The 14248-nt window shown below is 40.4% G+C and overlaps 1 protein-coding gene across 16 annotated transcripts in view; it reads left to right on the top strand.

Moving 5' to 3' along the window:
- The window catches only part of ARVCF (ARVCF delta catenin family member), a 444623-nt gene that overhangs the window by 94355 nt on the left and 336020 nt on the right, over positions 1-14248 (top strand). The window lies entirely within an intron of this gene.

The raw sequence follows: 14248 nt of genomic DNA, 5'->3' as shown, positions 1-14248 counted from the left end.
AGGAGATGCACCTTGCTATATGTAAGTCTGTTCAACTTTTGTCTAGTTACAAACTCCTGAATGACATCTCTCCCCTCTGCCCTCCCCCCAATGTTTCTCTTGCAATGCCAAAATAATTGACTATGAATAAGGAGCTGAGTGCTGGCAGCAGCAGCCAGTGCGCTAGAGGTTGCAGCAAGTCAAGGATTCCCATCCTTGATGACCCCCCTTTTAATTCTGCTTATGCTGTCAGCAGCACTCTAGTGAGGTAGGACAGGAGCCTTCACATCTGAGAGAGAAGGGGAGAATGCTAAGTAGAGCTGCCCCACTTTTAGCACTTAAGAAACAGTACTAATGCCCCTCTCCAAATCTGGGCAAGCTATCTACTACCATCAGCCAATGTAATTAGTTCTGTAGCTCAGGTTGTTCAGAACCAAACCTTGATGACTCATGATGATAGAGAGCTGTCATTACAGTTATGTATAGTTTGTTTTTAACTTTTTCCTTTAAGAGCAAACAATTATACACAACTTAAAATTCCACATTATAACATTCTTTTAACATAGATTTTAATTTGTAAAGTCAGGCACCTGAAACTTAAAGAAATGCATAAGCAGTCATAAATCTGACAGTTTTAAGAATGCTACCTTGTCTATTTGAGTCTTTAACTGTATGACTACATAGTAATTTTTCCTTTTTTCACCACCGCCTTTTTCAGCTTGCATGCTGGGGAGACCAACAGATAGAATTAGAGGTGAATGATGACAGTAATTGTGGCAGTTTCTGGCTTTAGAATACGTAACTTTGTAATTTAAACAACTTGGTGTAAAAAGCCTTTTTTTTTTTTTTGCCTGTAATCTAAAACATTAAATTTTGCAAAACTTTCTCACCTGGGAATTTGAGATTTTATGAACATATGCTCAGTTGTGATCTATATAGATCACAATCAAATACAGAACCATTAGGTTCATTACTGTTTAATACTAATCTTCTGTTACCAACAAATAATGTTTTGTTTTTCTAATTTTACATTTTTTGCCCTCATTTATACTAGTGTCTTTTCTTCAAGTAAAAGATCTTTCTTGGATCTGTCTTCAAGGACATTCAGAAATCATTTTTAGTAAGAATTTGCTTTGAACAATCAGCATTTTTGTAGATGCTGTAGGATTAAAAGATATCTGTGTGATATTCTATGCACTATATATTTAGGAATTAGTTTAAATTATGCATAGGGAAGCTGAGAAGCAGAGCAAGGTAAGGGTGAGGGTATGGTTTTTAAAGACTAATACAGTAGTAATCTGAGTGTTTTAAAAGCAAAGTATTCTTTTAAAAAAGGGTATGACCTAGGGAAATAAATGGAATAGCACATGAGCTCTTCAACTGTCCGCTGTGTAACTGTGCACGAAAAACTTTGTGCATGGTGCACATAGTTTATTGTAATTGCATATTCAATTATCTGAACGGTGTGTGTAATAGACATGCGTTACTGGTCATTTGTTTGTGGACATACCTGGTCAGCTCTTGACTGTGAGAATGGTGATTTTAAATAACATACATCATTGCACATGCATTGCAGCCACTGAGAATGAGGCTCCAAATTCATTGTGGTCTAACAGCTGAATTACCTAATTAGTGGATTGTTTGGAGATAACTGATTTATATACACTTACCTTTTGGTTGCGTGGGCACATGCACACACGCATGCACACACACACACGTGCACACGCACACACACGCGCACACCACCCAAATACAGAAAGTACTTTTACTCTTTTAAACCTGTATATTTGAGGTTGCAGTAGATTAAATTTAATGTATAGTCTACTTTAGGATAATAAAACTACATTATGCTTGAAGTGCAGAAGCAGGTAAGAAGCAGAGGTTGTTCAGAAACTGGTTGCAAATTCTGTTTGTCTTTTTTAATACGAGTAAGTCCGGCATCTATTTAAGATGTAATCCGTTGTCTACTACTATTACTGGATCAGATCCAGCCCCAGAATGCCTGTGTAATCCCATATACTATACACCATGTGTCATGTGTGTTTAAATTATCTAATTAAACGATGCTACTTGTTGTCTCAGGGCACAAATAAAGTTCTTAGTCTAGTCATAATTTATGCATTATGCATAAGATGTGAGGCTACAAAAAAGCACTTGGATTGCTTTTGTCTTGCTGGGGTTTTAAAATTCTCATAAAGTTTCACAAGCAGTGAACGGAGAAAGTTTGATCATCCAAACCCTGTGCCGCAGGGTGTGTGTTAAATTGCATTATTAAGACTGCAGCTGAAAGGCTAATATAATGGAGCTCACTTGAAGGTATATTACTGTGTTTTGCTAAGCAACACTGCCAGACAGTTATTTGTTGTTTCCTATAAAAATTTAATTCAAGTTTATTAAATTCCTTTCATTGTTTCGGAAGCTCTTTGGAGCAGAATGGTCCACAAAGCTTGAGGCTGAAAATATCTTGGCTTGGCTAAGGGACCTGTATTTTTGCTTAGCTGGACTAAGTTCTTAATTATGTTCAGCCAGGCATAAATATGCAGCTGGAATTAACTAAAACTTTGAACTTGCTACTGGTGGCATGTAAGAGTAGTGTGATGGGGCTTTTGAACTCCTGATCCTCTGCTGGTTTCCAGTCAGAGACCTAGTGGTGATGATCTGAAGCTAGATGATGAATTGTACTGGAGCCTCACTGGTTTCCATTAGTTATATGCTATAAAGGCCACTTTGCTTTGCTTGCAGCATAACAGATAATGTTTGTAAACTGGGCTTACCATATTTTCACCCAGCATTGGGGTAGTTGTGCCTCCATTAGTTCACCAGTAGTACCCCTGTCTCAGAGGATTAATTACTAGGACAGGCATTTAAACTATGCAGAGGACAATAGATACAGTTACACAAGAGCTGCTTGCTTTGGATAAAGAGGAGGGGGATTTGATTGTACAAATTAGTTAACATCCATTCAGAGGACTAGACCTCTGTTAGGGTTTAAGATAATAGTATGGAAGAGGTTCATGTTGAAGAGAAGTAAAGGGTGTGATTATGTATTATACTAGGGGAAGGCAATTGTTGGGGCTGGAGGGCCACTTAACAAGTTTTGGTGAGCTGCTGTGGGCCGTGCAGCCAGGAGGGCAGAGAATGGAGCTTGGCTGCAGGCTTCATGCTGTCCTGTCCCATCATCCAGGCTCCTGACACCGCCCCCAACCTCTCGGCTCCCAGGAGCCCTGCTAGTGGGACAGGACAGAACAGTGTGGAGGCCTGCAGCCAGACTCCATCATCCCCTGTGGGCAGGCTGGATGAGTCATGCTAGGACCCTGGCGGCTGCTCATGGAAGCAGCCGTGACCACCCTACCAGCACTGCATAATGGCTTGGAGCTGCCAGGGCCCGAGTACAATACACTTAGGACCTGCCACGCGATGCCAGGCAGGTAGGGTTTGCTTCCGCCCAGCATCCCCCACAGTGCCTGGGAGATGAAGGTTGGCCCCATAGGCTCTGGGTATGCCAGGCCATCTCCCAGGCCATTGTGCAGTGCTGGGTAAGTGGGTGGGCTGCTTCTGTCCAGCATCTCCCACAGCACCAGCAGATGCTGGAGCCAGAGCTGCTGCCTACGCCAGCTGCAGGTCAGGTAAAATCAATTGGTTGGCTGGATTTGGCCCATGGGCCATGTTTTCCCCACCCCTACATTACACTGACTTTATATTTGGCTTATTTTGTAGATTGCATGAACTCTTGAAAAGAGTCTGGATTGTTCTTTCACCTAAAGCAGGGATGCCAAAGATGCAGCATGCAGGCCAGATCTGGCTCATGGAGCCCTGTCATCTTGCGCTCAGTGTTGCCCATGGCTTTGGAGTTGACCTACATGACCCCATGTTTATCACATTGAGCAAGGGGATGATCTGGGACCTGCACAGCAAGTGATGCTAGTGTAGGGCCAGTTCAGGACACACGCTGCATCTGGCATGTAGGGCTGATCTCTGAGGGCCAGTCTGGCCCACGGGCCCAGCCCTGAACCATTCACTTGGCCCGTGGACTGGCTTTACACTACTCATCCAGCCTGCTGGGCCACATGAGTTTGATACTCTGACCTAAAGCATATAGAATTAAGAAATTACAATGGGTAATGTATTACTTGTATGTATTGGAAATCTGTTAAGTATAGGAAGAAACTTAAGACAGGGATGCAGTTCCCTCTTTTGGGAAATACGGAGGCAAGTTACCATCATGTTTAACTGACTTTTGGGGTCCTTGCTCAAAGAACATTTGCCAAACCTTACGCACTTGCTTTCAGCTGAGTAAGGGTTAAGCACACAGTTAAGTGGTCTGTTGAACTGGGGCCAGTGCACCTCATGTCGCAGTCTAAAAGTTAAATTAGCACACTGCCATTACTCTCTTTATGTCTGATACACACATAATTAGAAAATATTTTGAAGGTATGAACAACAAAGATGTTTATACTTTGAAACAAACAGGTTGTTGCTTCTGTTCAGTGTGGCTAGAAAAGAAACATTAACTTCTTTATAAATTACATTTAATTTTATAGAGTAAGTAACATGAACCAAAACACTTGTGCTTTCACTAAAATATGACTTTGCTGATGTGTGGTTAAAAATAGTTGCAGGTTTTTAGAGTACATGTATTTTTATAATATAGAAGGTTATAGAGGTCAAAAAGGAACAAAATCTGATATCGTGGATCAAATCTGTTGTATTGTGTTTATTCAGTTTTGCTTTACAATGAGAAACAGAATTTTATCCACTGGATTAAGAACTAATTTAAAGTAAGTTCAATCAAAATTAATTTCTTTAAAGCAAAACCTATAGATACTGGATATGCTGTTACTGAGAGAGAGAGAGAAATGTGCCCTATTGCTTCTTCCAATGATACTTAAAGAATTTGGGGTTTATCAAAAACTCTGCAAGCTGTCATTCTTTGCTGTACTTCACTATAGCTATAAATACTTACTTGTTTGATGTGCATCCGGAATAGGAAGAGAACAAAATAGTATTGCTAGAACAAAAATGTTTAGTATGTTTACCATTTTGGTTTGACGGCTGACAGCCAACATGAAGTGGAATCGTTAAACAATGCTGAGGAAGAACAATGCATATCAGTGATGTACTGACATTATTTAGTTTTTGATTTGTACTGAGGGAGCAAGTATCTAGTTGTAAGCAAGTGTGATAAGGAGCTCCAAACTACTGCATAATAGTCTTTTTACTTATCTACATCTTCTGATCCTGGAAAAGTAAATCCAGCACTTTTAACCTGAGAACATGTGGAGCAATCTGATAGCAAAACCCAATACTTTTAACACTGGAAGTTGCATGGACTTGTGGGTGGTCAGCCGCATAATAACAGTGAGGCTATTTGTCTTGTCCATCATGCTTTGGTATGGTGAGTAAATTTAAGTTACATTATAAGTCATTCAAACTGATAACGACTAAGTGGAGATTGCAAATCAGCTCCTTGTACAGAGCAAACTACTAGTCTCTTCGCATTTTGTTTTGCTTTGTTTTTTTGATAACATTGACTCTAACCAGTTACTCAAAGAACATCTGTTTGGACATTGAATTACAGACCTCGCTCTAAAAGGTTGCCCACATATTGAGAATAGTAATTTAGGGGAGTCAGATCTCGGGAAACAGTGATAACTTTGCAGACTGGATATCTGAATAAAGTAACCGTAAGTGTTGCCACTCCTTAAGCAAATGTTAGGTTTTCGAGCTATGAACAAAACGCAGAGTTCATCATACTCTTGCTCCAAGGACAACATTAATCAAAGTGTTTGTACCACCATTTACAGAGTTGTGCTGTAATGTAGCTGCTGAGCCATGAAAGGGCACTCTCATGACAGTGTAGAATGGATAGTTTGAGCTTTAGGGAGTGGGTTCGAAGGCCTTAAACAACTTTGTCTTGAAACACTGCTTTGCAAAGATTTGCATACAATTGATTTGGCAAAACCTGGAACTGCAGATAGGAAATCTTTCCACCCTTAACCAGAAATCAGAGTAAGTCTCTTGCCTTTTTCTGTGCTGGTAACAGGGTTAGTTTCTAATTGAAGCACTCCTGGAATGAAGTTCTGAATTCTTCTAAACCTTGACTATTAGAATTAAAAAGAACATATCCTTAACCAGTTGTTCCAAGGAAGTTCTTTTGTGGCATCTTGCTGTTGCCTTGCAATTAAAATTATGTCCAGGAAGCAATACAGAATTGTCTGCTTGAGAGGGAGCTAACCTCAAATATCTTCCTGCACCTGACTTGCAGAAAACGAACACTAGCTGAAAGGTGGCTGGTGCCAGGGCATCCCTAGTAGACTTGTATTCTTTGTCCATCTGGCAGTCAGAATCAGGGTTTTCTCTCATTTTAGTATTCACTACCAGCATTTCAGAATAGGATATGTAAGCACAAAGCTAGTAGTGCTCTTTCAAATGATGAATCTCAATTATTCTTTTCTCCCTTATTCTGACCCTGAGTTAGGCTAAAATATGATTGAATTTTGGTGGAATCATTTGGACTTCTTATGACGCCTTCAATCTCTTTTCTGTTTCCCCCTTAGCTTACAAGGAACCACGGTCCAGGACATCATCCAGAAACTAGTGCATTGTTTCTGGATGATGAAGGATTCTGCATTCCTTACTACTCTTCTTTTGTGTGGCAGCAGTGCTATAGATTTTCCTCTGATGCGTAGGGAATCTGGACCAGATTTTGCTCAGTAATTCCACGGATGCTGTTTAGAGGCAGGATTGAAAACAGATCTGGGAACTTCCTTTTCCTCTTGTGAAGTACTACATATATATGCACAAACAAATATTTAAGTGTTTATGTAAAGAGTCTATCTTTTGGACAGTGAGTCACCCCCTTGCTAGGACAGCATTTCTTAGGTAACAGTAACAATCCATAAGTACTTTGGAAAACAAGTGCTCTCTTACCAGGGTGTTATATGCATGTCCTTTTTGTACTTTTTACTTTTTCATTGAATGATGAAGTGGATTGAGCATAGTACCATGAATGGCTTAATTGAACTCAGTGGTACCAGTTGCATCTGTAAGCACTAGTTGGAAGTGTTAGTGCCCTCAGACTGAGAGATCCTTGACATGGGTTCCATGGATTTATCCACTCCATGGGGTATTGCACACAGCTGTAGCACTAGACATTAAGTAATAGTATTAAATCCTGCCTGGGGAGAGGTTTTTACTCAAGCCATCTATGTGTATTACTCCCTCAATCTTCATGGTAATATCATCAGAACATAAAAGTGATGAATCCCATGAATATTAAAATATCAGCTTTTTATATGACAGGTACTATAGCTTATGTACATACATATGGTGCCTTCAGAATCTGAAAGAGACATTTTTAGATGGAAAAAAAAATGTGGCTGGTATCTACCTCTTGACAGATTAAGGCTATTTAAAATGGATGAATTTTCATCTCATGATTTCTCCAGGAAGACTTAACTCTTGATTCTCCCTAACACACTGGAGGAAGTTTTAATCTTCTCTAAGCCTTGGTATGATCCTCTCATGTAACTACTTGAAATATTTAACACCAAGGTCCTGTTTACAAAATGGTTAAAAAAGTATTTAAAGTTTTCCAGAATTAGCAAAATAAGATGACTGTTGTGCTGAAGATAAAATACTTTGATTTCAGTGATAAGTAGGATTTGTTCCTGTGGACTATATACTTTAGATGAACAGTACATGATTAGGAAAAATAGGGTTTCAGCAAAAAGGCATTTTTAGTACATTTAACAGCTGTTTGTTTAGAAAACAGATTGTGTTTCAACACTTACAATATAATTGGTAAGTATAACATATTTACTCAGAAAATAGCCCACAGAGATGTGTGATTTCATGCACTCCCTTAATGATCTGCTTTTAAGTGATACATTGAAACCTTTTATTAATAGGTAGAATTCCTTTTATCCTGACTATCTAGTTATGAGGGAGACTGCAAGGTCCATTTGATAAGGTGAAACTTGGAGCCAGGACAAGTTGGTTTTATTTTAGGCTCTAATGTTTTAGGCTCTACCAAGCATCTGTGCCTCTTAACCTCCGTGTGCCTCACAATTTGCAAACCTGAGATATATGCTCACCTTTAAATGTAGTGGGAACCTGTGCAGTATGGCGCACAGACACTGTGCACCAGCGTCATTGTTCTACCTATGCCTGACTGTATACAGGTAAGAAGTGTTGCTGAAGTTCCCTAGTTGCCTCTCTTCACAGAGTGACCTAAACTGCTCCCTTAAGGCTTGGCTGACCAAATACACTTTTAGGAAAATCCTACTGTTTTAAAAGGTTCTAGGACTGTGATGAAAAAAGAAAAAAGGATTGTACGGATATACTCCTCCCGCCTGCCTTGATAAGAATAATTTAGTTCAAATTATACGTAATCTTTACATCTAGGAGAACAGCGACCTTTCCCTACAGTTGTAAGTGCTTGAAATGAAATGCAGTAAGGGTAGATGCTGTAAAGGTAGGTGTCCCCAGGGACTCGGTGTTACTGTCTCTGCTACTGCTTACATGAAACCTGGCAACGTACCAATGAAGCTGCTGCAAGGACATCCTGAGAGGCTGTTCCCAAGCACACTATAGACCATGGTCTCCCTGTAAACAGTTTTGAATACAGGAGTCTCCCCATTCCATGCGGTACCTCACTGATTATGCAGCCCTGGGATCAGTTTTAGCAGAATAACGAAGTTCTTAGCTCTGGGATATTTCTCTTCCTCATGTACCATTCTTTGAACTTTCTCCAAGTATTTGCTTGGCAGCAAATACTGAGGGGAATATGCAGTCATAAGAATGTAGAGATGGAAAGTACCCTGCTGCACCTACCCTAAGGTAGGATTGTCTACTCCTAATCAGAATATCATTGCAGAGCTTCACACATTCCCATTTATGGAAATCTTTTGTGTCTTCCAATATAGGTGCTCCTTACTTTTTTCTTCCTTCTCTTTCAACAAATTCTCTGTGTTTTCTCACGTTCTTTACATAATTGAGGTATGAATTAATGCGGTTAAGACCAGGAGAGTCTAAAGAAACCAACTCCCAATCAGTTGACTAAAATTCACTGTTCACTATCCAATAGGAAATACTTCCTGTCTCACCTTACCTGTTTCTCCATTGAATTCTAGGCAGCACGTTTTGTATAGTGCCAATGGCATAGGGTAATCCGGGTTCCTGAGTGAGTAATGTATTTGTGGAGTAGCTAAGCCAGTTATTCTCTTGGTTCATGAGTGTAAATCTGAAGTAGCTTCATTAGTTTCAGCTGACTTACAGATTTAATATATCCATATAAGTGGCAGCAGAACTTGGTTGCCTATCCCTGCTACTAACTCCGTGGTCTCTTTGATTAACTTGACAACGCTACTGAGACAGAGAAACTAATCTGCAAAGTCAGCATTTAAGGTCTGACCAGGCACTACACTTCATCTTCTAGAAACAGAGTTCATGGTAAGTAACTTAATTGAAAATAAAAGCTCAGTCCTCCTCCAAGAAGGCTGTAGAATTGCAGCAATGTGGATGGTGATCTTGAAATCCTCCTCCAAGCCAGTTCAAATAGGAAAGCACCTATAATCTTTGCATAGGAGACAAGAACATTTGGCTGTCTGCAGGTTTTCAAAAATTCATAGATGCTAGGGCTGAAGGGGAACTCAACAGATCATTGAGTCTGACCCCCTGCCTGGGCAGGAAAGAGTGCTGGGGTCAGATGACCCCAGCCAGATGCCTATCTAACCTCTTAAAGATCTCCAAGGTAGGACAGAGCACCACCTCCCTTGGAAACCCATTCCAAGTTTTGGCCACCCTTACCATGAAGTTTTTCCTGATATCTTGCCTGCTCTCTGTCAGTTTGTGACCATTGTTTCTTGTTACCCCAAGAAGCATCCTGGTGAACAAAGCATCTCTGATCCCTTGCTGCGTTCACATATCTAGTTGCATACTATATTTAGTATTCAGTTGCTTTGTAATTAACATGTAAATGATTTGCCAGTGCCTGGTACAGGACTTACCAGGGAAATAAGACACTGAGTCAAATTAAGCCCTCACCTGCTGCGATGGCAAGGGTCATATCAGATTTGATGTGAGCAAGAGTAACTTTTGCTGTTCATTGATACAGAATTTAATTGCATAAAATATATGCACTGTAGTAGTACTATCTTGGACATTTTGGTAGCTATTCTTCAATATTTGCTGCTTAGCTGGAGGGGGAAAAATCCTTGTGACATTTTTCTTTCAGCAATATATTTTAGATGGAATGTTTTAGCAGGGAGAAAGTCAGAGAACTGAGATATTACTGCAATAATGGCAACATCAGTAATAAGATTTACAGTGCAGCACAATAAAAAGGAGTTAGCCTTACAGTGATTAACATCATATGGATCTATTTTTAACATCAGAACACATGACAATTTGTCTTTAACAGGCTGTGAAATATATTTGTAAAGATTGAAGAATTATAGGGCCTGGTTATCTGTAAAATCTGTGGGGAGAAGGGGGCAAATTAAACTGATAAATAATACCAAATCTTGCAGAAAATAGCCTTCTTTTTTTATTGTGAAGTCTAGATGCTGTGTATGAAAAACACCTAAGAAATTAACCTGACCATATATTGGGGTTTCTCTGCATTGTGTATTTAGAAAGACATGTCTTAATATTGTCCCCACATTTGTGAAATGTGCTGTGTTAAACCTCCATCAATATGGAGTCTGTCATTCTTGGACAATTTTGCATTAATTGCTATGCTTTTTGGTTAAAAGCTATGGCAAGAATGCCAAACTTGCAGCAGAAGCCAGACTTTGGCTCAGGGACTAGAGATTTTTATCAAAAACACAATAATAGAGAGGAAAATAACTTTATTCATCATATTGGGATGCCAAGGCAGTATCTTTCCCTGATGCTCACATTCCTGAAAACCAAACTATTAATTAGAACAGTGCCCTTCTAAATGCAGACCCATTGGTCTTGTTTTAAAGGTTCATATTTCTTCCTTAACTGGGATTGATTTGTAATTAGCTTGTTCCAGATTCTTTGGTATGCTAATCAGTATTTCAAGACATTTAAGTTAGTCTCTCTGTTCTCATAAAGCTGGGCACAGAGAAATTAGTTCATATGATACCTAACTCTTCCTGTTGCTGTCAATGATAGCATGAGCTAGGGTGCGACACCTAAGTACCATGACATCGGCACTGGTATAATGTGGTGGGTGTATGGCTATTCTAGATATAGCTGTAGTTGTGTTATGAATCTGTGCCAGCTACAGTGATTCTAGAGTCCTCTTTCACCAGGGCTTGCAGGCTATGCAGGATGAGACACTGCTTTCTGAGCTGTTGACTCCTAGTTCATTGACGTATTTTTTTTTCTTTTCAATACGTTTAGTTTTTGGCTGTTTTCAGTTAAAGAACTACTTCCTCCCACTGGCAAGGTCAAGATGGTCTTGGAGAAGGAATGTGGTTAGAGTCTTCCTTATTTATACTGGAAAAAATGTCTCTTTGCTAGAGCACAGCTTAGGGATTTATGGGACACTGGGAATTAATAACAACATTATCATGTTTTGAATTCCTGTAATTGGATTTGTTCCCTTGAAAATGGGGCACAGATGGGAAGGAGTCCCAACACCCCTAGAAAGCAAGAATAATTTTTTTATGAGGGATTCAGGAATATTGAATCATCACTCAAGGTTTGCATTATCCTTATTTTTACAGCATTCATCACAGTATTTGACATCATTTGGCATATTAAATTATGAGCACTAATTTTGTTTTTCACCTTCCATCAGGGAGAAACCCTTTGTTCTATACCATGATTCTGAGTTAGGAAAAATATTGAGAATATTAGGTAGGTGTTTTGGATAATACCAGACTAGAATATCACAGAGATTCATTGTGCCTGAGATGGGACAGGTCATGAAGGAAATGTACTGAATCAAGATTATTTTTTTGAGATACAGGGACATTCATTTTGGTTTTTGAAAAGTTGTTTATGGTAAAATTTTAAAGGCTAAATCATGGCTTACTTAAAATCAATTGGAATTTTGCCCATTTCTTTAAAGAGATTAGCCCTTCTCCCCCTTCCCACATCACAAATTCAGATGAAATCTCTTTCAGTGCAGTTCTGGGTCTTGGAACCATTTAGTGTAATGGTTCAGAGATTTCTCATTTTATATTTGGATTAAGCCCACTAATACTTTATCTGTTCATAAAGCTATGCACAATCTTTAATTTGGTGAGCATGTTGGCAATGCAACTATGTCCCCATTTTTAGCGCCTTCCTTCAGATGGTTTGCTGCTGCCCAAGATCAAGGAGCTGTGTAGTATAGAAAATTGGCATCATGCATAAATGTGGCATAGACTGATAAATGGTAGTCAGGGAACTTATTTTGTTCTTGCTGTGTTCTGATATGAAAAAGCTTTTAGTAGAAGGGAGGTCAAACTGGGGACTTATGGGAGGAAGAAGAGATGACACAGCCAGATCAGCAAGCTTTCGGAGTCATTCTCAATTTCCAAGTTTGTGACAGGTTTAAAGTATTTTGATATAATTTTTCTTCCTTAGACTGTCTCTTTTAGATGTATAATTACATGATGCACTTCAATGTGGGGTAGAGGAAGGTTGATTCAGGTCCCACAGAGGTGCATGTTCTGACTACGTGTACAGACCCCCGGTTGTCTTTGATCACACGTTGGTAGCTTTGTGAATAAATACATGCTGAAAAGTAAGAAAGGGCAAAATTCTCAAATGCAAAACTGGATTAGGTTATTCATCATTTACTCTGGTACTCACTGGCCTAGACCAGTAGGGCTGTGCGAAATTTCGGCAGGCGTTCTGTTTTGGAGATATTTTGACTCATTTTGGCACCCGAAACACCGAATCCAAGATGAAATGGAAGGCAACAAAACAAAATAATTCGAAACATTTTGGAAGTTTCGGAGGCGCCGCCCTGGGAATAGAACTGGCACAGCCCCTCAGCTCTCCTTTTCAAGTGCCAGGAGGCTGGGCCTAGGCGGGGGAGCCATGGGGGCTTCTCCTGTGGCTCCCCACACAAGGGCAGAGGCGGGGGGGTGATCCCCACTGCCCCATGCTGCACGAGGAGGCCCTGCCATGAGCTCTCAGAGGCTCTGATCCCCCGCTGCTGCAGCTGGTGAGTGTGGGGCTTTTTTTATTATTTTAAAGTGCCGGGAGGCTGGGGCCAGGTCGGGGTGGATGGGGCTGCACATGGCAGCCATGATGGCTGCTCCTGTAGCTTTCCTGCCAGGGCAGAGGCAGGCACAGCTGGAGGAGCTGTGGGAGAACCTGCAGCTGCCTGGCTGCGTCTGTCTCTCCCTGGCCAATCGAATCTCTGAAACAGTGTTGAAACTCCAAAACAGATTCGGCCGAATCAAAATGGAACAGTGATCTGAAACACCTAAATGAATCACTGTCCCCTGAAATGGCCAAATCTGAAACCAAAACGAAACACAGCCGTTTTGCACTTCCCTATAGATCAGTGGTTAGCAACCTCTGGCCAACCTATGAAGGTTTGATCTAGCCTGCAGTAACATTTAGCGGGGGATATTTATTGGTGGCTCTCGGCATCATCTAGTATAACAGTGGGTCATTCCAGCAGGCAGCAGTCATTCAGCAGTGGAGGCAGTCAGCATTTGGCAGGACACGGTAGCTTGGGGACTGCAAGGGAAGCCGTGGCGGCTGGGTCACAAGCAGCAGCCTGCCTCAGGGATGAGTTGTGTTGCTTCAGCCTGGTGTTGATAAAAGGTTGCCAACCCTGGCTTCAGGCCATTGTGATTTTGTAATAAATTGCAGCTCAAGTTAAAATAATTTCCCATGGAACATGAAGAGAAATTGTAATGTCATCAAAGTATTTTTGAACTGTAGCGTTTTTCAAAGATAGCGGCTCTTCACAGAAGACACTCCCTCAAGCAGCAATAATAATAATAGGCCTAGATCTCAGATATTGTTTTTTGCTTGACTAGGTAGCTTATCAGATCTGAGGCTGGACCCACAGATTGTATTGCACTTCACAGGAGACACAACTGACAGGATTACTAGTTTTTTCCCATTTCTGACCATTTCCCCCAACTGGACCCATGCGGTATCAGGCTGTGTGAGTTGGAACTGTGGAAATACTAGTGCCTCTTCCCTTAAAAAATAAAATTCAATTAAAGATGGAATCTAAATTGCAAAAATCAACTTGCAAATGCCTTGCTATGCTTCTCATTTTTAACTTGGGGAAAAACAGTAATTTTCCCAGACAGCAGGTCACTGAATTTTAATGCAT

This window comes from Crocodylus siamensis, chromosome 9 (genome assembly GCF_052110815.1).
Source record: "Crocodylus siamensis isolate JL-2025a chromosome 9, ASM5211081v1, whole genome shotgun sequence".
NCBI classification, from domain to species: Eukaryota; Metazoa; Chordata; order Crocodylia; family Crocodylidae; genus Crocodylus; species Crocodylus siamensis.
The sequence above is the reverse complement of the archived record's forward strand: the minus strand, read 5'-3'. Positions and strand labels throughout refer to the sequence as shown.